General features: G+C 39.0%; 1 pseudogene; it reads left to right on the forward strand.

The window, feature by feature from the left end:
- Positions 1–422: 422 nt before the first annotated feature.
- On the forward strand, positions 423–5,297 carry LOC107219780 (annotated as a pseudogene).
- Positions 5,298–23,826: the final 18,529 nt, after the last annotated feature.

A 23,826-nucleotide genomic window follows, 5' to 3' on the forward strand; every position in this document is an offset into this window, starting at 1 on the left:
CAAACTTGTCATGTTTACAATAAATTATTTCAATTCATTTTTCGCCCAAGCACAAATTTAGTAGCTATGAATAAGCTTATACAATTTGTTATATTATTAATTAATTAATTAATTATATTAATCCTTACACAATATTTTTGATGTGTTCCTATACTGAGAATATTCATTACTATTCCAGGTATAACCCGAAGTGGTTGGCGGTGGTTGTTGGAGGTGGTTGGTGGTGGTCGAGCTGGACGAGGTGGAGGACGAAGATTCCTGCTCGGTGAGTTTAACATTTTTATAATATTTGATGAAGTAGGATCAGCATCAGGAGTAGGAATAGGAGTAGGATCATTAGTAGGAGTTGGAGTAGGAGTAGAAGTAGGCGGGGCGGGGTGGATTGTGGGAGAGGAGTGGCCGGGAGCAGGAGGGGGTGCGTGATGCCCGGATCGTTTGATAGCTTAGTACGCGTTCATATGATGTGAGTTCTCAAGATTACCCTTTTCCTCACTTAACTGTCTGAAAGGCAAGAGCCTTCAGGTCGTCAAATTTTAAAAATTTTTATCTTCCAGTGACCTTCAAGGAAATCCTCTGTCGTGCAATTGCCACTTATCGTGGTTTGCCGAATGGCTCAGAGGGCGAGATCTTCAAGGCATAACCGGCCGGTGTCACGATCCTCCAAGATTGAAAGACGCGATCATCAAGGACATACCTCAACACGAGTTCAAGTGCAACAATAAGTCGGCGTTTCTTTAGACTCTTCGTTTCGCTACTGATAAATACTGAATTAACCGACGAATTGCAATGGCTGTTTCTTGTTCCACAGGTGACATCATCGGGTGCCTTGGCGATGAATATTGCCCCCCTCAATGCCACTGCGCTGGATCAGTTGTCAGATGTTCGAGATCACATTTGACCGAAATACCACGTGGAATTCCACCGGAAACTACCGAACTTTACTTGGATGTGAACGACATTAAGACCATTCAAATCGAAAAGCTAAACCATCTCAGAGCGCTGACAAGGCTGTGAGTATACTTGTGAAGTTGACAATAATGACTTAATCTCGCGATTCATTCGACTTTTTGCTTCTCTTTCCCACAGAGACCTGAGCAACAATCAAATAGGCATGTTATCCAACGGCACGTTCAGGAATCTGACGAAACTTTCAACGCTGTGAGTTTGATCAAATGCTTCTTTGTATGTACCAATTGTAAATTACAGTTTGGCACCATTTTCTCAACTCTTGTCATTCGTTGTGATGATACAGAATCATAAGTTACAACAAACTGCAGCGTGTGCAGCGCAACGCTCTTGCAGGACTTAAGTCCCTCCGAATAATGTAAGTTTTTCTGGTTCTCCTCTTCTTTTTCTCAGATATGCAATGTGCATTATTGACAATATGATTATTACTGTTGTCAAAGATACATGTCATAGAAAATGTTGAAAATAAGTTGATGCCTTTCAGCTCTCTCCACGGTAACGATATCTCGCTTATTTCCGAGGGAGCCTCCGAGGATTTAAAGTCCATCACCCACCTGTGAGCATCCTTGTCTTATCACACGCTTTTTAAACAATATTCAGATCCCAATCCATTTTGATACTTTTTTAAGGCACTTGGGTCAAATCCACTCTACTGCGACTGCGGCATGAGATGGTTAGCTGATTGGGTGAAAAAGGATTACGTCGAGCCAGGTATCGCTCGATGCATGGATCCACCCAGTATGACAGATAAATTGCTTCTGTCAACACCAGCATCCGCCTTCCAATGTAAAAGTAAGTATTATATAAAGATATCACTAATGATTTAGGGGATAGAGTTGAAATTGGGGCTAAAAAAAACGTGCTTGTACTTGAATTTAATGATCGCAACTCGGGAGGGGGGGATTGAATCTTCCAATACGATTGTACCCATCAGAAATTCTGAGAAAATATTTAGCGATAGCTGAAGTATCTTGCCAAATATCGAAGTAGTCCACATTCCATTCCATTTTCTGAATCTGTAATATTGTTTATTTTGGCCCGCCTTTTAGAATGGCACTCAAATTGCTTATTAATTTTAGACTTATCTTTTGTGCAGCAAAACAGCAGCCAGCCGAGGTCCTGGGCAAGTGCGACATGTACTACACGGCCCCTTATCAGAACGAAGGTTTCTGCGAAACGCTACCCGATAGAGTATTTCGTTGTAAGTGCGCACCAGAATATCACGGGGACAGGTGTCAGTATAAAACTGACGCGTGCTATGGAAATCCTTGCCGGAACTCCGGAACTTGCAAAGTACTGAAGGAAGGAAGATTCAGGTAACTATGTCCATGGTGATTCTATTCTTAAGTAGTTTGTGCCAGGGTAAACGTAAGGATTGTACGTAGGACAATATTCTGTTACATGTATACTGCCGCTGTCTTCCTCTCACAGTGTTAGTTTATCATTTTTCTCTACTTGTACGATTTACCGTGTGAAACGCCTATCAGTATCTTTACACGTAGCATCTCCAATTTTTTGTGCGAACCTTTTCTTGTTTTCACAAATCGGTGGAGGATGTACGATTGTTACTCTATAGGTAAATTTATCGAATGGAATCCGAAGACATAGAACTTATAATACGTAGAACTTGGTCCGTAGCTGGTAGGTAGCTGGTAGATATTTTTGGGTAGCCCATTAGGTTTGAGTTTGAAATTAGAGGACGAGGTTTTGGTTGGTAGCGGATCACCCGCGATCCAATTTTGAGCTCAATGTCTTGATTGACGTTCAGTCAATGTGTGACAGTTGCGACTGCACCTCCGGTTACGGGGGCCTCAGATGTGAGAACAACATCGACGACTGCGTGGGAAACAAATGTTCGAACAACTCGACCTGCGTGGACCTGGTTCAGGCCTACAGATGCCAATGCACCGCGGGCTTCATGGGAGAATACTGTCAAGAGAAAATACCATTCTGCACAAAAGGACACGACCCCTGTGAGAACGGAGGTCGATGCGTCGACCACCAAACCCACTACAGCTGCGAGTGCTCACTCGGATTCTCGGGCTTTAACTGCTCAAACAATCTGGATGATTGCACTAATCATCTGTGCCAGGTACGATGCACTCAGAAATTCACCTGCGTTATACGTTCAATGATTCATGTACACTCGGACAGTAGCGCCGTCGCTATACGTATCGTCACGGTGAAACCTTCTTCCAGAACGGTGCAACCTGCATCGACGGCATAAACAATTACGAATGTAAGTGCGCGGGGGAGTTTGAAGGGAGGTATTGCGAAGTGGCGCCGGCAATCGCCATGCTCTATCCTCAAACGAGTCCTTGTGCTCATCCCGATTGCCTTCACGGTGTCTGTTTTCAACCCTCCCCTGCCTCCACCGCGGACTACCTCTGCCAGTGCCATCCCAGTTATGCTGGTAAGGATACCCATTGATACCCGAACAACTCACCGTGTTTTAGTTTTTCATTTGCTGCGATGCAAAATTAATCCTTCTCCCCCCCTTAACCAGGAAAACGATGCGAGTACCTGACAAGTCTGAGCCTTGTGGATAACAGCTCGCTGGTCGAGCTTGAGCCACTTCGCACAAGGCCTGAAGCCAACGTGACCATAGTGTTCACCACGACCAACGAGAATGGAGTTCTGCTTTACGACGGACAGAATGGGGAACACATTGCTGTTGAATTGTACAACGGCCGTGTCAGAGTGTCATACGATGTCGGTAACTACCCGACCTCAACAATGTACAGCTACGAAATGGTGTCTGATGGAAAACCGCACAAGGCCGAGTTGTTGGCTATTAAAAAGAACTTTACTATGAGCGTCGACAGCGGAACTGCCAGGAGCATCATCAACGAGGGACCAAGGGACTATCTGAAGCTGACCACGTCCATGTTCATTGGTGGTGTTCCTCCAGAGACTGCCGGCGTCGCATTCACCGAGTTCCATTTGAGAAACACGACTAGTTTCCAAGGTAATCTCTTATTCAGGTTTTCAATTCCCACAACGAATTGTCACGTTTAATCATTCTCCACGTCTTCTTTAGGCTGTATACCGGAAATGTGGATCAACCACAAACTCGGTGACTTTAGCAACGCAGTAAAGATAAGATTTCATCAATATTTATATTGTATACAATAGCTCGTACGGTTATTACGTAGTTGTGCTAAATGAAAAAAATTAATTTATAGACCAATGGCAGAGCTGGCTATATAATATCGAGGTGTTTGTAAACAAGTATATTTTATCTATTTGAAACTATAGTATCGGAGTAAGAAAATAATAATTATGATAATCAGTGGTATATATGTAATTAATTTACGTACAAAAGTTCTTACACACGGACACATCCTCTTCAATGAACAGTATACCTATAAAATAATAAATATGTTATGTAAATTAAAAGTCCGTAAGACCGCGTGACGCCAAATTTTATACATTGTATTACACGCAAGTATATAATTAAAGTATTTATTTCAAATTTAAACACTGCAAACATTTTTTTCTGTAAACACTCGAAATCGTAACAAATAGTCTAAAGACTGAAACGCTATGATTCTCGAAAAAAATTAATGTCTGTTCGTACATCTTTACATCGTCAATCAAAATTGGATCTTCGGAACAAATTAATGACAAAGTGAAAAATATATATGTGTATACATATATAAATATGAATATAAGAGACTCGATCTTCTGCTAGCGAAATACTTTATCAATTATACCGGTGAATATTAAGCCACCTAGCAAAGAAAAATTTTATAGGCGAATGATCATTACTAATGTGCAGTTTTATAGAACTGGAAATTATTTTTGAAAAGGCAGAAGTTTGTCGTTCTTCACTTTGGTTTTTCCTCAATACTTAGTACATGTATTAGTAGTTGATGAAGCATTTTGATAGCGATAAGATATCCCTTGTGATTATACTATGCTGTAACTTGTAAGGTATGAATAATTTTCATGGCTTGCCATTCCATTGCATATATTTATACATGATATTTTAGAATTCCAATTACTGTAATAAAAGAACTGATAATTAATTTACAAACTCTTTTCTTCACACTTGCATAGAACTGGAAACATAACGATTAAGATAAATGTTAAATATTTAATTACGAAAGCCACTGTCAATATTTTTCGAGATCGACTTAAAACGGAAATGGCTTTTTCTCGATCAACCTTGCTCGATTTTCTCGACAATTAATGCTTGCATGTAATCGTTACGCTGATCGAGCCCAATCCTACACTTTCACTGAGTACGCATCAGAATGCACCTTAAAAATCATTTTAATGGCAAGTCATTCAGCGGTATAACAATACAGACAGAAAAATCCCGACTTCCTATTATAACGAAACATGCCTATATTACACATTTATATTTGTAATTACTGAAGATCTCGAACTCAGTTGTGAAATATAATATTATCATTTCATGAAATTATTAGCTACGTAAGCACATAATCTGTCTACAATTAATATACCGTGAATGATACATCCAGATTGAGAACTTAAGAACAATATAACTAACAATAATACAACAAGCAACAATAACAAGCTTAATGATAATAATGATAGAAATAACAACCTACTCGTCATATTATTATTATTATCAAAAACGGAAGCAAATACATATATATATATATATATTATTTATTTTTTATTGGAAAAAACGTCACGTTAGATATAATAGATAGTCGTATGATAGTTGATGCAGATAGGTCTTACATTAGATATTACTGACTGGTAGGACCCAAATTTCGACCAATCTACAAATGGAGTTACGAATTAAATTTAGTTTCGAAATGAATAAATGTGAATACTACGTTTTATGACAGTGAAAGCTCTTCAACACATGCATTCGTCTTTCGCAGACAATGATTAGCCTGACCTAAGAGTGTGGAGTAAAAACCAGATTCAGGAACTGCAGTAAAATACGGACTGAGACATGAACATGAAACTGCAACTGTGTGTAAGCCTTCACGAAAAACAACCCTCAACTTTTTTTTTACGGGAAATAAGCATTATGTACGAGTTGACGGTGCGGATTTACACCCAAGTTGAGGTTTTTTGTGTGAGGTAAGCTTATGGTACAGCGATATGTGACTGGAGGACATGGCTTCTCTCTTCAGAAGCATGAGCGAAATGCTTGCATGAATATAATAGCGAAGACGGTGTAAGTGATATGAGAGTCTAGATGTAATATTTACGATTTTCTTTCGTAAAAAAATGCCATTTTTAACTGTGAGGGAAATTTTGAGACTCCATAATCATTATTTACTTGGATTCTTCATCTGAAGATTCAGTTTGCTATCGTAAGTCGCGGATCCTTTGGTAACTCATCGATCTAGACTTAAGATTGAACATCTCCGACAAAGTTCTACCAACTACTACGGGATAACCTAGCAAGTATGGAAATATTTTCGTTGCTTACAGCGACTCTGAACTGAAAACAATCGTTTCCTCTATCAAGAATACGTCGAAATGGGGAATCAAATGATTTATTCCAGCACTTTTCAAAATCGCGAAAATTTTCGCCAAAAATGCAAAAGGGTTTGATGGTTTGATGGTTTTATTATCATCTTTCCCATAACAATAATGGGAAACATCAATACAAAAGTGTACAAAGTTATGCTGTATACAAAGTCTGAAATCCAAAACCAAGACCTAGGAGAACTTGAGTTGGTACAAAGTAAGTACGTAAGACTACTTGTCAACTGCGACTTAGAAATGTCGATCAGCTCGATCATCCCCGTGAGAAGAAGCTCGACCTCGTCCGCCGCCAACCGCTGTCAACCACCTCCGACCACCACCGACCACCTTCGTCCGCCTCGTCCACCTCGACCCCCTCCTCGTTCTGCTCCGCCGCCGCTCCGCCGTCGTCCTCATCGTCCTCGTCCTCCTCGACCGACTCCGATCACGGCCAACCACGTCCAGACACCTCCTATCACCTCTTACCATCTCCAACCACCTTCTGCCACCCCCTACCACCTCGTACCAGCGTCTACCGCCGCCTACCAGTTCCGAACACCGCCAACCACCTCCGACCACCTACGTCCACTTTGTCCTCTTCGTCCCACTGCTGCGCCATGTATTCACATTACTATTCATAATTATTCCAACAACTTTCCGTTTGCTCTCTCGATCTTGAATTTTCGTTGGCATACAATCGAAACGCTGTTTTAGCTAGTCGTGAGTAAGGTATCTACGTTGGGTAGAGAAACAGAATTGTTTTTCGAAAAGTGTTCGTATGGAATAAAATTCGGATAAACTGTAATATATAACGGATGCGCTAATTTGGATCGAGATTGGATGAATGATTCGTATATGAGACAGTAATTAACGCAGTGTCCTAATTTAAAGCCGAAGAAGGTGATTGACGGCGATTTTTTTTTTTTTTTTGATACGGAGAGACAGAATAAAGCACCTTAATCCTTCGAGTACATTTTACCACATATTTAAAATGTACGAGCAAGAATTTTTATCATCCAAGTGTCGCAGAACGGCAGCGTGATTGGCTGACCCGTTACCTGAAGAATCCTTGTTCAACGGCTGACCATCGAAGGGCCTAGTCGCTTGAGTCTGGACAGGCAGAAAAGATGATGTGCGTATTATTGTCTGAAATGGAGAATCTAATATCATTATACATCATATCATATCATCATACATCATACATCATACATCATACATCATACATCATCATACCTAGTATTACAGTTCGAAACCAAAGTTTGGATGCTCGGATGTTCAGAAAATGACGTCACCCAAATATTTTTTTCCCTCGACGTTATCGATCTATAGCAATCGTCGACCGCCAAAATTTCTCAGTCTAGTGACAACCGCGCAGTAGAGCGGACGGATGAGAATCGCGCTCCGCAGATTTCGAGTACCGGGTTCTCTACCTCCTCGATCCTGCGCTCCGGGTCCGCTACCAGGTGGAACTAGACTTCCAGGGCAAGCGCTCCGTAGCTCATTTGATAGTATTTTCTGATGATCTTTTTGGTAAAATGTGTCAATATAAAAATTATATTAATCCTCACACGATATTTTTGATCCGTTTTAATACTGTAAATATTTATTAGTATTCGAGGTATAACTTGAGGTTGTTAGCGGTGGTCGTTGGAGGTGGTTAGGGGTGGTAGCGGGTGATCAAGGTGGACAAGGAGGAGGACGAGGAGGACGACGATTTGTGCACGGTGAGTACCAGATCTTTATATTATTTAATGGCAATTGTAATTGTATTTTATCTGAAATATTTTAAACTTGTCATGTTTACGATAAATTATTTCGAACCACTTTCCGCGAAAACCCAAATTCAGTAGCTATCAATGCGCTAATGAGATTTCTATAATTTATTATAATTTTCTTATAATCTTCTTGGTGAAATGTGTCGATGAAAAACTTATATGAATCCTGAAACAATATTTTCGATGTGATCTAATATTTACTGAAAATATTTATTAGGAATCGAGGTATAACCCGCGGTGGTAAGCGGTGGTCGTTGGAGTCGGTTGGCGGTGGTTGGAGGTAGTCGGAGGTGGACGAGGAGGAGGACGAGGAAGACGAGGAGAACGAGGATTTGTGCTCGGTGAATAAAACGTTTTTGTAATGTTTGATGGTAATTGTAATTATATTTCATCTAAAATATTTCTAACTTGTCATGTTTACAATAAATTATTTCAATTCATTATTCGCGCAAGCACATATTCAGTAGCTATAAATGCGATAGTAAAACTTATTATATTATCAATTAATTAAATAATTATATTAATCCTTACATAATATTTTTGATATATTCTTATACTGAGAATATTTATTACTATTCCAGGTATAACCCGAGGTGGTTATCGGTGGTTGTTGGATGTGGTTGTCGGTGGTTGAAGCTGGTCGGAGGTCGACGAGGAGGAGGACGAGGAAGACTAGGAGAAGAAGGTGGCTGAGGATTTGTGCTCGGTGGGTAAAATACTTTTATAATATTTGATGGCAATTGAAATTATGTTTTATCTAAAATATTTCAAACTTGTCATGTTTACATTAAATTATTTCGATTCATTTTTCCGCAAGCACATATTCAGTAGCTATCAATGCGCTAATAAAATTTATTATATTATTAATTAATTAATTAATTACATTAATCCTTACACAATATTTTTGATTTTTTCTTATACTGAAATGATTTATTACTATTCCAGGTATAATCCGAGGTGGTTGGCGATGGTTGGAGGTGGTCGGAGGTCGACGAGGAGGAGGACGAGGAAGACTAGGAGAAGAAGGTGGCTGAGGATTTGTGCTCGGTGAGTAAAACACTTTTATAATATTTGATGGCAATTGTAATTATATTTCATCTAAAATATTTTAAACTTGTTATGTTTACATTAAATTATTTAAATTCATTTTTCGCGCAAGCACAAATTCGGTAGATATAAATGCGCTAATAAAATTTATAATATTATTAATTAATTAATTAATTATATTAATCCTTACACAATATTTTTAATGTGTTCCTATACTGAGAATATTTATTACTATTCCAGGTATAACCCGAGGTGGTTGGAGGTGGTCGAGCTGGACGAGGTGGAGGACGAGGATTCGTGCTCGGTGAGTTTAACATTTTTACAATATTTGACGAAGTAGAATCAGCATCAGGAGTAGGATCAGGGGAAGATGTAGAAATAGAAGTAGAAGTAGGAGTAGTGGTAGGAATAGGACTCGGAGTAGGAATATGAGTAGAAGTAGGAATAGTAGGAGTTAGAGTGGGATTAGGAGTAGGAGTAGTCGGAGTAGTAGGAGTAGGAGCAGAAGTAGGTAGGGCGGGGTGGGTCGTGAAAGGGGCGGGGAGGGGCGGGAAGGGGATATTGTCATATCAAGTTATCAGTAATAAGCAATTGCGGGTAAAATATTAGCTTACTTTTGTAAGTATTTACGAATATAGCCTCTATGAATATTCATTGTTGGTATATAAGTTCTGGCAACGTACCTACTTTCTGTAAGAGATGTTGAAGATTCAAATTATGTTTCAGTTCTGTGCCCCACCTAGTGATCCACTAGTACATATCCTCCGACGTGACATCGCTGTGCTACGTATAAAGAAGTGAAGATTTATTAAGATGCAGATTGCTCCTCTCTTCTTGCCATTGTGCTTTCAGCCGTTGTTGTGGTGTGTGTTTAAAATTAAGGACAGTATATGATATAGAATAACAGGTACAGCTACGAATATAGCACTACACTAAATCTTATAGAAATGAGCTCTCATTGAGATTTCTCTGTATTTATAACTCGACGCGAGAAGGCAAAAATCAATGTAATGCCAACTGTAAGGTAATTGGACTCGTATTTGCACTTCGAGAACTCGTTGGGCATTTTGCGGTGAAGTTTGAAAAATTGTTGTACAAGAAATTAAATAACTATAAAAATGGATAAAAAATATTATCTCTAATTGTGAATGTAGCTAATACAGCTTAAACCGTATATTGATTATGTTAATGATCTATTGTGACAAGATCGGAATTAGATAAGCTCTCTAAATACTCTTTTCTAGACTATTAATTTATATCATGTACATGTAAATGTATATGTCTTTAGTTTATACAATCACTGCACTAGGATTACCCTTGCCACGTTTTATGGTGCGCTTGTGTAATTTGTATATTATTAACCTTACGTTTTACTCTATTTGCGTAAAGTTGTGAGTGTTTCTAATTTCTTGGCAATTATTATATATACAGAGATATATAATCTATATACTATATATATTATACTATATACAGAGAGGTATACACAGAGGTTTTAGTATATTCACATACAGATTTCTGTGTATAGGTATACTTGAACTAAAATATCCTTATCTCTAATACGGAGTTCTTCGTAATTCGCATTTGTTCTTGTAACCCTATGTCCTACATACGATGGCAAAAATCTAGATTCAACTTAACTGAGTCCCAAAACCCTGTTTACATAAAAGCAGCTATTTGATAGAAATTATAGTTTATAGTTTACACAGCCCATTGCATGATATTCATTATAAATACATATGTTTCGATGTATTTAGAAATAATTTATCAAATGTACAGAGGTCATGTGCAAATAATAAATGAATTCGACCGCAGTTTGATGTATTCATTGGAGCTTTAACAATAAATTTAAGCTTTGTTACTTCTCTTATTTTATTATGGATAATCAAAAACATTTCCGACTATTCGTGCTGTGGAAGCATGGGGATTAAACCAAATGTAGCAAAAGATTAGAAACAGTGTATGTAGAGTACGGGTATTTTTCTAATAATGCAAACACTTGCCGCTAGCTTAGTTTTGACACATCTAGAATACCACGCCTTGCGAATTAGCTTTCCAGACGGAGATGAATGATGAATTTTAAGGACTGCATTATCGTTGTTGAATACTCTATGCCTCATGGGAAACGAAAATCTGTAACGATAATATTGATGCACCGGATCATCGTCGACTTTAACTTATGAAATGTCCTACCATATTCGAACAGCTCCTACCTCCCCCTGCCACCTCCGACCATCAATGGCCACTTTCGACCACCCCCTATCACCTTCTGCCAGCGCCGACCACCTCCTACCATTTCCGAACACCTCCAACCATCCTATTTACCTATATTACTGGATTAGCTATGATATGAAAAGAGAAGAATTATTCATTTCGAAATGGGATTCTATTCGACGGGCACTCGATGTATTCCATAACATTAGTATTCATAATTATTCCAACAACTTTTCATTTGCTCTTCGATCTTGAATTTTCATAGGCATAGAATCGAAACGCTGTTTTAGCTGGTCGCAAGTGAAGTATCTGCGTTGGGTGGAGGAGCAGAATTTATTTTTCGAAAAGTATTCGGATGGAAAAAAATTCAGAGTAACTGTAATACATCACGGATGCGCTAATTTTAAACGAGATGAAACGGATGCTTCGTATATGAGACAGTATTTAACGCTGCGTAGTGATTTAAAGACCTAAAAAGGTGATGGGGAAAGAAAGAACAAAGCTTCATAACACTTCGAGTGTATTTTAACACACATTTGAAAGATACGAGCAAAATTTTTCATCATCCAACTGTCGCAGAACGGCAGCGTTATCAGCTGACCCGTTAACCGAAGGATATATCTTCAGTCAACGGCTGACCATCGAAGGGCCTGGCCGCTTGTGTCTGGAATCGGCAGGAGAGATGAAGTGTGGATTTCTTGTATGAAATGTGAAACTAAAATCATTGTACATCATATCATATCATCATACATCATACATCATACATCGTACATCATACATCATACATCATCATACCTAGTATTACAGTTGGAAACCAAAGTTTGAATTTTCGGATGTTCGGTGAGTGTCGTCACCAATCTAAAATCGGCTAGCCGAGTTCCTCAGTCTGGTAACAACCGCGCAGTAGAGCGGACCGTTGAGTGTCGCGCTCCGCAAATTTCAAGTACCGGGTTCTCAACCTCTCGGATCCCGCGCTTCGGGTCCGCTACGTATTTCGAATACCGGGTTCTCAACCTCCCGGTTCCCGCGCTTCGGGTCCGCTACGCGGTGAAACTCGACTTCCAGGATAAGCGCTCCGTGGTTCCTGGTTCATGTTTACAATAAATTATTTCAATTCGTTTTTCGCGCAACCCCAAATTCGGTAGCTGTCAGTCCGCTAATAAAATTTCTCGACTTCCAGGATAAGCGCTCCGTGGTTCCTGGTTCATGTTTAGAATAAATTATTTCAATTCGTTTTTCGCGCAACCCCAAATTCGGTAGCTGTCAGTCCGCTAATAAAATTTCTCGACTTCCACGATAAGCGCTCCGTGGTTCCTGGTTCATGTTTACAATAAATTATTTCAATTCGTTTTTCGCGCAACCCCAAATTCGGTAGCTGTCAGTCCGCTGATAAAATTTCTCGACTTCCAGGATAAGCGCTCCGTGGTTCCTGGTTCATGTTTACAATAAATTATTTCAATTCGTTTTTCGCGCAACCCCAAATTCGGTAGCTGTCAGTCCGCTAATAAAATTTCTCGACTTCCAGGATAAGCGCTCCGTGGTTCCTGGTTCATGTTTAGAATAAATTATTTCAATTCGTTTTTCGCGCAACCCCAAATTCGGTAGCTGTCAGTCCGCTAATAAAATTTCTCGACTTCCACGATAAGCGCTCCGTGGTTCCTGGTTCATGTTTACAATAAATTATTTCAATTCGTTTTTCGCGCAACCCCAAATTCGGTAGCTGTCAGTCCGCTGATAAAATTTCTCGACTTCCAGGATAAGCGCTCCGTGGTTCCTGGTTCATGTTTACAATAAATTATTTCAATTCGTTTTTCGCGCAACCCCAAATTCGGTAGCTGTCAGTCCGCTAATAAAATTTCTCGACTTCCAGGATAAGCGCTCCGTGGTTCCTGGTTCATGTTTACAATAAATTATTTCAATTCGTTTTTCGCGCAACCCCAAATTCGGTAGCTGTCAGTCCGCTAATAAAATTTCTCGACTTCCACGATAAGCGCTCCGTGGTTCCTGGTTCATGTTTACAATAAATTATTTCAATTCGTTTTTCGCGCAACCCCAAATTCGGTAGCTGTCAGTCCGCTAATAAAATTTCTCGACTTCCAGGATAAGCGCTCCGTGGTTCCTGGTTCATGTTTACAATAAATTATTTCAATTCGTTTTTCGCGCAACCCCAAATTCGGTAGCTGTCAGTCCGCTAATAAAATTTCTCGACTTCCAGGATAAGCGCTCCGTGGTTCCTGGTTCATGTTTACAATAAATTATTTCAATTCGTTTTTCGCGCAACCCCAAATTCGGTACCTGTCAGTCCGCTAATAAAATTTCTCGACTTCCAGGATAAGCGCTCCGTGGTTCCTGGTTCATGTTTACAATAAATTATTTCAATTCGTTTTTCGCGCAACCCCAAATTCGGTACCTGTCAGTCCGCTAATAAAATTTTTCGACTTCCAGGATAAGCGCTCCGTGGTTCCTGGTTCATGTTTACAATAAATTATTTCAATTCGTTTTTCGCGCAACCCCAAATTCGGTACCTGTCAGTCCGCTAATAAAATTTCTCGACTTCCAGGATAAGCGCTCCGTGGTTCCTGGTTCATGTTTACAATAAATTATTTCAATTCGTTTTTCGCGCAAGCCGAAATTCAGTAGCTGTCAGTCCGCTAATAAAATTTCTCGACTTCCAGGATAAGCGCTCCGTGGTTCCTGGTTCATGTTTACAATAAATTATTTCAATTCGTTTTTCGCGCAACCCCAAATTCGGTAGCTGTCAGTCCGCTAATAAAATTTCTCGACTTCCACGATAAGCGCTCCGTGGTTCCTGGTTCATGTTTACAATAAATTATTTCAATTCGTTTTTCGCGCAACCCCAAATTCGGTAGCTGTCAGTCCGCTAATAAAATTTCTCGACTTCCAGGATAAGCGCTCCGTGGTTCCTGGTTCATGTTTACAATAAATTATTTCAATTCGTTTTTCGCGCAACCCCAAATTCGGTAGCTGTCAGTCCGCTAATAAAATTTCTCGACTTCCAGGATAAGCGCTCCGTGGTTCCTCGTTCATGTTTACAATAAATTATTTCAATTCGTTTTTCGCGCAACCCCAAATTCGGTAGCTGTCAGTCCGCTAATAAAATTTCTATAACTTTATAATCTTCCCATAATCTTTTTGGTAAAATATATCGATAAAAAAATTATATTAAACCTTACGCGGTATTTTTGATTTGTTCTCATGCTGAAAATATTTATTAGCATTCGAGGTATAACTCGAGGTGGTTGGCGGTTTTCGTTGGAGGTAGTTAGGGGTGGTTGCGGGTAATCTCGGTGATTCAGGAGGAGGGGGACGAGGATTTGTGCTCGGTGAGTGAAACACTTTTATAATATTTCATGACAATTGTAATTATATTTTATCTGAAATATTTCAAACTTCTCATGTTTACATTGAATTATTTCAATTCATTTTTCGCGCAAGCACAAATTCAGTAGCTATGAATAAGCTTATACAATTTATTATATTATTAATTAATTAATTAATATTCCTATAATATTTAATGGCAATTGTAATTATATTTCATCTGAAATATTACAAACTTGTCACGTTTACAATAAATTATTTCCATTCATTTTTCGTGCAAGCACATATTTAGTAGCTATGAATAATCTTATACAATTTATTATATTATTAATGAATTATTTAATCAATTACTCAATTATATTAATCCTTACACAATATTTTAGATGTGTTCTTATACTGAAAATATTTATTACTATTCAAGGTATAATCTGAGGTGGTTGAAGGTGGTCGGAGGTGGACGAGGAGGAGGACGAGGAGGACGAGGATTTGTGCTGGGTGAGTAAAACACTTTTATAATATTTGATGGCAATTGTAATTATATTTCATCTGAAATATTACAAACTTGTCACGTTTACAATAAATTATTTCAATTCATTTTTCGAGCAAGCACATATTCAGTAGCTATGAATAATCTTGTACAATTTTTTATATTAATAATTAATTGATTAATTACATTTATCCTCACACAATATTTTTGATGTGTTCCTATACTAAAAATATTCATTACTATTCCAGGTATTACCCGAAGTGGTCGGAGGTGGACGAGGAGGAGGACGAGCTGGACGAGGAGGAGGACCAGGTGGACGAGGAGGAGGCGGGGTGGGTCGTGGGAGAGGACCTCTCCTCTCCTCAGAGGAGGGGAGGGGGAGGGGCAGGGAAGGGGGAGAGGTGGGCGGGGAGGGGGAAGGGGGAGAGGTGGGCGGGGAGAGGGAAGGGAAGGGGTGGGGAGGGGAGAGGGTAGGGGCGGCAGGGAGGGGGGGCGGGCGGGCGGGTGGGAGTGAGGGAGGGAGGGAGGGAGGGAGGGGCGGTGGGCGGGTGGGAGGGAGGGAGGGAGGGCGGGAGGGAGGGAGAGAGTGGAGGACGGATGTCGATGTGAGCCCGTTAGAGTTAATAGAGCAGTACACCCCCACTCTCGTGCCCGCCCGCCCGCCCACCCTCCCTCCCTCCCTCCCTCCCACCCTCCCACCCGCCCGCCCTCCCACCCTCCCGCCCTCCCGCCCTCCCGCCCTCCCGCCCTCCCGCCCCCTCCCCGTCCCTCCCCACCCCTTCCCACCCCTTCCCTTCCCTTCCCTTCCCGTCCCTTCCCCCTCCCCGCCCACCTCTCCCCCTTCCCTGCCCCTCCCCCTCCCCTCCTCTGAGGAGAGGAGAGGTCCTCTCCCACGACTCACCCCGCCTCCTCCTCGTCCACCTCGTCCTCTTCCTCGTCCACCTGGTCCTCCTCCTCGTCCAGCTCGTCCTCCTCCTCGTCCACCTCCGACCACTTCGGGTAATACCTGGAATAGTAATGAATATTTTTAGTATAGGAACACATCAAAAATATTGTGTAAGGATAAATGTAATTAATCAATTAATTAATAATATAATAAATTGTACAAGATTATTCATAGCTACTGAATATGTGCTTGCTCGAAAAATGAATTGAAATAATTTATTGTAAACGTGACAAGTTTGTAATATTTCAGATGAAATATAATTACAATTGCCATCAAATATTATAAAAGTGTTTTACTCACCCAGCACAAATCCTCGTCCTCCTCGTCCTCCTCCTCGTCCACCTCCGACCACCTTCAACCACCTCAGATTATACCTTGAATAGTAATAAATATTTTCAGTATAAGAACACATCTAAAATATTGTGTAAGGATTAATATAATTGAGTAATTGATTAAATAATTCATTAATAATATAATAAATTGTATAAGATTATTCATAGCTACTAAATATGTGCTTGCACGAAAAATGAATGGAAATAATTTATTGTAAACGTGACAAGTTTGTAATATTTCAGATGAAATATAATTACAATTGCCATTAAATATTATAGGAATATTAATTAATTAATTAATAATATAATAAATTGTATAAGCTTATTCATAGCTACTGAATTTGTGCTTGCGCGAAAAATGAATTGAAATAATTCAATGTAAACATGAGAAGTTTGAAATATTTCAGATAAAATATAATTACAATTGTCATGAAATATTATAAAAGTGTTTCACTCACCGAGCACAAATCCTCGTCCCCCTCCTCCTGAATCACCGAGATTACCCGCAACCACCCCTAACTACCTCCAACGAAAACCGCCAACCACCTCGAGTTATACCTCGAATGCTAATAAATATTTTCAGCATGAGAACAAATCAAAAATACCGCGTAAGGTTTAATATAATTTTTTTATCGATATATTTTACCAAAAAGATTATGAGAAGATTATAAAGTTATAGAAATTTTATTAGCGGACTGACAGCTACCGAATTTGGGGTTGCGCGAAAAACGAATTGAAATAATTTATTGTAAACATGAACCAGGAACCACGGAGCGCTTATCCTGGAAGTCGAGAAATTTTATTAGCGGACTGACAGCTACCGAATTTGGGGTTGCGCGAAACACGAATTGAAATCATTTATTGTAAACATGAACCAGGAACCACGGAGCGCTTATCCTGGAAGTCGAGAAATTTTATTAGCGGACTGACAGCTACCGAATTTGGGGTTGCGCGAAACACGAATTGAAATCATTTATTGTAAACATGAACCAGGAACCACGGAGCGCTTATCCTGGAAGTCGAGAAATTTCATGAGCGGACTGACAGCTACCGAATTTGGGGTTGCGCGAAACACGAATTGAAATCATTTATTGTAAACATGAACCAGGAACCACGGAGCGCTTATCCTGGAAGTCGAGAAATTTTATTAGCGGACTGACAGCTACCGAATTTGGGGTTGCGCGAAAAACGAATTGAAATAATTTATTGTAAACATGAACCAGGAACCACGGAGCGCTTATCCTGGAAGTTGAGAAATTTTATTAGCGGACTGACAGCTACCGAATTTGGGGTTGCGCGAAAAACGAATTGAAATAATTTATTGTAAACATGAACCAGGAACCACGGAGCGCTTATCCTGGAAGTCGAGTTTCACCGCGTAGCGGACCCGAAGCGCGGGATCCGGGAGGTTGAGAACCCGGTACTCGAAATACGTAGCGGACCCGAAGCGCGGGATCCGGGAGGTTGAGAACCCGGTACTCGAAATTTGCGGAGCGCGACTCTCAACGGTCCGCTCTACTGCGCGGTTGTTACCAGACTGAGGAACTCGGCTGGCCGATTTTAGATTGGTGACGTCACTTTCCGAACATCCGAAAATTCAAACTTTGGTTTCGAACTGTAATCCTAGGTATGATGATGTATGATGTATGATGTATGATGTATGATGTATGATGTACGATGTATGATGTATGATGATATGATATGATGTATAATGATTTTAGTTTCCACATTTCATACAAGAAATACGCACTTTATCTCTCCTGCCGATTCCAGACTCAAGCGGCCAGGCCCTTCGATGGTCAGCCGTTGACTGAAGATGTATCCTTCAGTTAACGGGTCAGCTGATAACGCTGCCGTTCTGCGACAGTTGGATGATGAAAAATTTTGCTCGTATCTTTTGAATGTGTGTTAAAATACACTCGAAGTGTTAAGAAGCTTCGTTCTTTCTCTCCCTATCACCTTTTTAGGTCTTTAAATCACTACGCTGCTTTAAATACTGTCTCATATACGGAGAATCCATTTCATCTCGTTCAAAATTAGTGCATCCGTGATGTATTACAGTTACTCTGATTTTTTTTCCATCCGAATACTTTTCGAAAAACAATTCTGCTTCTCTACCCAACGTAGATACTTCACTCTCGACTAGCTAGAACAGCGTTTCGATTATATGCCTACGAAAATTCAAGATCGAGAGAGCAGATGAAAAGTTGTTGGAATAATTATGAATACTAATGTTATGGAATACATTGAGCGCGTATCGAATAGAATCCCATATCGAAATGAATAATTCTTCTCTTTTCATATCATAGCTAATCTAGTAACATAGGTAAATAGGATGGTTGGAGGTGTTCGGAAATGGTAGGACATTTCAAAAGTTAAAGTCGACGATGATCCGGTGTATCAATTTTATCGTTACAGATTTTCGTTTCCCATGAGGCATAGAGTATTCAACAACGATAATGCAGTCCTTAAAATTCATCATTCATCTCTGTCTGGAAAGCTAATTCGCAAGGCGTGGTATTCTAGATATGTCAAAACTAAGCTAGCGGCACGTGTTTGCATTATTAGAAAAATACCCGTACTCTTCATACACTGTTTCTAATCTTTTGCTACATTTGGTTTAATCACCATGCTTCCACAGCACGAACAGTCGGAAATGTTTTTGATTATCCATAACAAAATAAAAGAAGTAACAAAGCTGAAAATTTATTGTTGAAGCTTTAATGAATACATCAAACTGCGGTCGAATTCTTTTATTATTTGCACATGACCTCTGTATATTTGATAAATTATTCCTAAATACATTGAAACATATGTATTTATAATGAAATATCATGCAATGGGCTGTGTAAACTATAAACTATAATTTCTATCGAATAGCTGCTCTTATGTCAACAGGGCTTTGAGACTCAGTTAAGTTGGATCTAGATTTTTGCCATCGTATGTAGGACATTGGGTTACAAGGACAAATGCGAATTACGAACAACTCCGTATTAGGGACAAGGATATTTTAGTTCAAGTATACCTATACACAGAAATCCGTATGTGAATATACTAACAACTCTGTGTTTATTGTAAAAATCTAGTTTTAAAAATGTGTATATATGTATATACACATGTATATGTATATATGTATATGTATATATATATATACACATGTATATGTATACATATACATATATACACATACATGTACATAAATAATTACCAAGAAATTAGAAACACTCACAACTTGTCGCAAATAGATTAATACGTAAGGTTAATAATATGCAAATTATACAAGCGCACCATAAAACGTGGCAAGGTTAATCCTAGTGCAGTGATTGTATAAACTGAAGAAATATACATTTACATATACATAATATAAATTAATAGACTAGAAAAGAGTATTTAGAGAGCTTATCTAATTCCGATCTTGTCACAATAGATCATTAACATTTAAAGTTGGGTTAAAGCTGTATTAGCCACATTCACAATTAGAGATAATATTTTTTATCCATTTTTATAGTTATTTAATTTCTTGTACAACAATTTTTCAAACTTCACCGCAAAATGCCCAACGAGTTCTCGTAGTGCAAATACGAGTCCAATTACCTTACAGATGGCATTACATTGATTTTTGCCTTCTCGCGTCGAGTTATAAATACAGAGAAATCTCAATGAGAGCTCATTTCTATAAGATTTATTGCAGTGCTATATTCGTAGCTGTACCTGTTATTCTATATTTTACATATACTGTCCTTAATTTTAAACACACAGCACAACAATGGCTGAAAGCACAATGGCAAGAAGAGAGGAGCAAGCTGCATCTTAATAAATCTTTTCTTCTTTATACGTAGCACAGTGACGTCACGTCGGAGGATATTTACTAGTGGAGCACTAGGTGGGGCACAGAACTGAAACATAATTATGTTGAAAATCTTCAGCATCTTTTACAGAAAGTAGGTACGTTGCCAGACCTTATACACCAACAATGAATATTCATAGAGGCTATATTCATAAATACTTACAAAAGTAAGCTAATATTTTACCTGCAATTGCTTATTACTGATAACTTGATATGACAATATCCCCTTCCCGCCCCTCCCCGCCCCTTTCACGACCCGCCCCGCCCTACCTAATTCTGCTCCTACTCCTACTACTCCGACTACTCCTACTCCTAATCCCACTCTAACTCCTACTATTCCTACTTCTACTCATATTCCTACTTCTACTCATATTCCTACTCCGAGTCCTATTCCTACCACTACTCCTACTTCTACTTCTATTTCTACATCTTCCCCTGATCCTACTCCTGATGCTGATTCTACTTCGTCAAATATTGTAAAAATGTTAAACTCACCGAGCACGAATCCTCGTCCTCCACCTCGTCCAGCTCGACCACCTCCAACCAGCTCGGGTTATACCTGGAATAGTAATAAATATTCTCAGTATAGGAACACATTAAAAATATTGTGTAAGGATTAATATAATTAAATAATTAATTAATAACATAATAAATTTTATTAGCGCATTCATATCTACCGAATTTGTGCTTGCGCGAAAAATGAATTCAAATAATTTAATGTAAACATGACAAGTTTGAAATATCTTAGATAAAATATAATTACACATGCCATCAAATATTACGAAAGTGTTTTACTCACCGAGCACAAATCCTCGTCCTCCTCGTCCACCTTGTTTTCCTCGTTTTCCTCGTCCTCCTCCTCGTCAACCTGCGACCACCTTCAACCACCTCGAACAACCACCGATAACCACCTCGGGTTATACCTTGAATAGTAATAAATATTTTCAGTACAAGAACACATCGCAAATATTGTGTAAGGATTAATATTATTTAGCAATTGATCAATTAATTAATTAATAATATTAAATTGTATAAGCTTATTCATAGCTACTGAATTTGTGCTTGCGCAAAAAACGAATTGAAATAATTCATTGTAAACATTACAAGTTTGAAAAATTTTAAATACAACATAATTACAGTTGCCATTAAATATTATGAGAATATTAAACTCACCGAGCACAAATCCTCGTCCCCCTTCATCTCCTTGTCTTCCTCGTCCTCCTCCTCGTCCAACTCCGAACACCTTCAACCACCGCCAATCACCTCCAACAACCACCGATAACCACCACGGGTATACCTGCAATAGTAATAAATATTTTCAGTATAAGAACACATCAGAAATATTGTGTGAAGATTATTATAAATAATTATTTAATTAACAGTAGACTAAATTTCACTAGCGCTTGTACTGAATTTGTGCTTGCGCGAAAAACGAATTGAAATAATTGATTGTATACATGACAAGTTCGAAAAAGAGTAGATGAAATATAATTACAATTGTCATTCAATATTATAAAACTGTTTTACTCACCGTGCACAAGTTCTCATCCACCTTCTTCTCTTCGTCTTCCTCGTCTTCCCCCTTGTCCATCTCCGACCCCCACCAACCACCGCCAACCACCTCCAACAACCACTGATAACCACTTCGGGTATACCTGCCATAATAATGCAAATTTTCAGTATAAGAACACATCAAAAATATTGTGTAAGAATTAATATAATTAATTAATTAATTAATAATAGAATAAATTTCACTAGAGCATTTATAGCTACTGAATTTGTGCTTGCGCGAAGAATGAATTGAAATAATTTATTGTAATGATGACAAGTTTGAAAAAGATCAGATGAAATGTAATTACAATTGCCATCGAATGTTATAAAAACGTTAAACTCACTGAGCACAAATCCTCGTTCCCCTCCTGAATCACCTCGATTACCCGCAACCACCCCTAACCACCTCCAACGACCACCGCCAACCACCTCGAGTTATACCTCGAATACTAATAAATATTTTCAGGATGAGAACAAATCAAAAATAATGTGTAAGGCTTGATATAATTTTTTTATCGACATATTTTACCAAAAAGATTATGAGAAGATTATAAAGTTAAAGAAATTTTATTAGCGCACTGATAGCTACTGAATTTAGGCTTGCGCGAAAAACGAATTGGAATAATTTATTGTGAACATGAACCAGGAACCACGGAGCGCTTATCCTGAAAGTCGAGTTTCACCGCGTAGCTGACCCGAAGCGCGGGATCCGGGAGGTTGAGAACCCGATACTCGAAATTTGCGGAGCGCGACTCTCATCCGTCCGCTCTACTGCGCGGTTGTTTCCAGACTGAGGAATTCGGCTAGCTGATTTTCATCCATATATATCGATAACGTCAAGAGAAAAAAAATTTGGTCGACTTCACATTCTGAACATCCGAACATCCAAACTTAGGTTTCGAACTTTAATACTATGTATGATGATGTATGATGTACGATGTATGTTGTATGATGATATGATATGATGTATAATGATTTTAGTTTTCACATTTCATACAAGAAATACGCACTTTATCTCTCCTGCCGATTCCAGACTCAAGCGGCCAGGCCCTTCGATGGTCAGCCGTTGACTGAAGATATATCCTTCGGTTAACGGGTCAGCTGATAACGCTGCCGTTCTGCGACAGTTGGATGATGAAAAATTTTGCTCGTATCCTTCCAATGCGTGTTAAAATACACTCGAAGTGTCAAGAAGCTTCGTTCTTTCTCTCCCTATCTTCTTTATAGGTCTTTAAATCACTACGCTGCGTTAAATACTGTCTCATATACGGAGCATCCATTTCATCTCGTTCAAAATTAGCGCATCCGTGATGCATTACAGTTACTCTGAATATTTTTCCATCCGAACACTTTTCGAAAAAAGATTCTGCTTCTCTACCCAACGTAAATACTTCAATTGCGACTAGCTAGAACAGCGTTTTGATTCTGTGCCTAAGAAAATTCAAGATCGAGAGAGCAAATGAAAAGTTGTTTGAATAATTATGAATACTAATGTTATGGTACACATCGAGCGCGCGTCGAATAGAATCCCATTTCGAAATGACTAATCCTTCTTTTTTCACATTACAGCCGTATTATTGTATATAATCTAGTTTGTCTCCTGGAAAATTATAAAGTTTATAGTATGGATCACGTATTAATCCTTAATGTATCATACATATCAATATCGTACATGGACCGCGTGTACGTGTATACTTTTTGGTCTCTGCATCATTATTAAATCTGATCTGTTATTATTCATAATCTATGTATTAATTCTTCCCTCGGGTACCTATGCTTCAATTAAATCACTGTTTTGCTACGAATTTTGGAAGAAATTTATTGTCATTAATAAATTCTTGTATCGCCAACAAGTCGGTAACGCT

This window comes from Neodiprion lecontei, chromosome 6, assembly GCF_021901455.1.
Source record: "Neodiprion lecontei isolate iyNeoLeco1 chromosome 6, iyNeoLeco1.1, whole genome shotgun sequence".
Taxonomy (NCBI): domain Eukaryota; kingdom Metazoa; phylum Arthropoda; class Insecta; order Hymenoptera; family Diprionidae; genus Neodiprion; species Neodiprion lecontei.